The sequence below is a fragment of the Moschus berezovskii genome, chromosome 21 (assembly GCF_049115385.1).
Source record: "Moschus berezovskii isolate FMDL1 chromosome 21, NW_MosBer_1.0, whole genome shotgun sequence".
In the NCBI taxonomy this organism is placed as follows: domain Eukaryota; kingdom Metazoa; phylum Chordata; class Mammalia; order Artiodactyla; family Moschidae; genus Moschus; species Moschus berezovskii.
Genome location: NC_142480.1, coordinates 53,305,825 through 53,308,418, shown reverse-complemented (window position 1 = coordinate 53,308,418; position 2,594 = coordinate 53,305,825). Strand labels below are relative to the sequence as shown.

The 2,594-nt window shown below is 42.4% G+C and overlaps 1 pseudogene; it reads right to left on the bottom strand.

Annotated features, from left to right (window-relative positions):
• Nucleotides 1–799: 799 nt before the first annotated feature.
• Nucleotides 800–1,066, bottom strand: LOC148774573 (U6 snRNA-associated Sm-like protein LSm5 pseudogene; annotated as a pseudogene).
• Nucleotides 1,067–2,594: the final 1,528 nt, after the last annotated feature.

The window sequence follows — 2,594 nt, the reverse complement described above, 5'->3', positions numbered from 1 at the left end:
CATGATGTACTCTTGCATATAAGTTAAATAATCAGGGTGACAATATGTAGCCTTTACATACTCCTTTCCCAATTTGGAACCAGTCTGTTGTTCTAGGTCCAGTTTTAACTGTTGCTTCTCGACCTGCATACAGATTTTCAGGAGGCAGGTGAGGTGGTCTGGTATTCGCATCTCTTTAAGAATTTTCCACAGTTTGTTGTGATCCACACAGTCAAAAGTTTTGGCATAGTCAATAAGGCAGAATTAGATGTTTTTCTGGAACTTTCTTGCTTTTTCAATGATCCAATGGATATTGGCAATTTGAACTCTGGTTCCTCTGCCTTTTCTAAATCCAGCTTAAACATCTGGAAGTTCATGGTTCACATACCGGTGAAGCCTGGCTTGGAGAATTTTGAGCATTACTTTGTTAATGTGTGAAATGAGTGAAATTGTAGTGCAGTAGTTTGAGCATTCTTTGACATTGCCTTTCTTTGGGATTGGAATGAAAACTGACCATTAGTGGAATGTTAAGAACCTTGATTCCTCTGCTTAAAAACTCTCTGAATGTGCCCCACTGACAATTTTAATACACTATTACCTATTTTTTTTAAACAAAACACCTTTTTTTTTTTTAGTCTTCAGAAAACAAACTATTCTCCTTTTTTCCATATAATCATGATTAATTTATAAAAACAGGCATTTACATCTTCCAAGCATTTCCTTTTAATGGGAAACTTAGTTTCCAGAATACAAGCACTAAAAGGTTAAAAAATTCTATTTTGCTGTCATTATAAGACAAAAGAGAATCTAGGAAATCCTTTCACACTTCAGGCCCTTCTCTAGGAACTGGCATTGTTGTTTCCATTTAGCAAAATTTGATCTAATTTAGTAATTCTTCTTCCCTCTGGTGTGACTTCAAATTCAGTGACATCTTCCAGAACCACAGTGTCAAAGCCATCAAATCCCTGAAGTTTTCCAACAATCTCCTTATCACTCTTCATCATAATGTGAATTCTTGATGCTATACACTTGTCTACAAGCTCTTGAGGAGCAGCTGATATGGGTTAGTGGTTGAGTTAGCTGCCATGGCTATACTGGAAGTCGCCTGTTATTTTTTTATACACCTTCATGTGTTTGTCAGAGAAATTCTGGAAATGTAGATGGACACAGGGAAGAAAATGAAGGTCGCTATAGTTAGGAGGGAAATTCTTGCTTTTAATCTAGGACAAGACACCAACTCTTTGTGAAAATTTCTTCCTTTCTTTTACCTTCAACCCCATCTGTAGCTTTCAACTCCCTTTTGGTGCTCCCCTAGGTGCCTCTTGGAGGACGGTAATATTATGGGAGACTGAGTATTAATAATATGGTGGTAAGAAAAATAGGCTTTCAAATCAGAAAGGTCTGGGTGCTGCTTAATTTCATCATGGCCTAGTTGACCGTTGGGGCTTCCCTGGTGGCTCAGTGGTAAAGAATCTGCCTGTCAATGCAGGAGATGCAGGTTTGATCCCTGGGTTGGGAAGATCCCCTGGAGGAGGACATGGCAACCCACTCTAGTATTCTTGCCTAGAGAATTCCATGGACAGAGGAGCCTGGCGGGCTACTGTCCATGGTGTCACAAAGAGTTGGATACTACTGAAGCGACTGAGCACAAGTTGACCCTTGGTGACAATGTTTCTAAGTGTCATTTACTCAGTTGCATAATGGAGATAATAGCAGTACCCTTCTCAAAGCCTGGTGAGGAATTTACCTGGCACATGGTAATAACTAAATAAGCGTTAGCTCTGAGTAAGGTCCTGCTGAAGTCTCCCCTCTCTCTCTTTTTAAATTATTTGTTTGTTTTGGCTGTGCTGGGTCCTATAGGAGTGGGTTGCACATGGGGCTTTCTCTAGTTGCCGTGAATGGGAGCATCTCTCTAGTTGTTTGGCATGGGCTTCTCATTGCAGTGGCTTCTCTTGTTTCAGAGCATGGACTTTAGGGCTCGAGGGCTCAGTAGTTGTGGCACACGGGCTTAGCTGCTCTGTAGCATGTGGAAGCCTCCTAGACCAGGGATCGAACCCTTGTCCCCTGCACTGGCATGCAGATTCTTAACCACTGGACTACCAGAGAAGTCCAAGCCTTCTCTTTATACATTTTTTTTCCCCCGTCTGGTTCACTGACTTCCCAATGATCTTGCAGGGATTACTACGTGGTTTGACATTTGGTTTTTACCTAACCCTGGGTCCTTTTCCCTGGCCATCCAGATACAAACTCATTCAGCAGTGAACCTGGCTTCTATTTCTTTTGTCTTCTTAAGGAAACCAGACAAAATTCCACGGGGCCACAAAGAGTCGGACACGACTGAGCGAATTTCCCTTTAATTATTTGTTTGTTTTGGCTGTGCTGGGTCCTACTGGAGTGGGTTGCACACGGGGCTTTCTCTAGTTGCTGTGAGCGGGAGCTTCTCTCTAGTTGCTTTGCCCAGTAATAGTTTTGGAGCAAAGGATGTTAGCACCACTTAGACGATGCCATGGTATGTCTCCTAGTCGTCACCGAAATCATGGTGGGAGGCCTTCCCTGGTCCAGTGGTTAAGACTTCACTTCCAATGCAGGGAGTGTGGGTGGGTTTGATCCCTGCT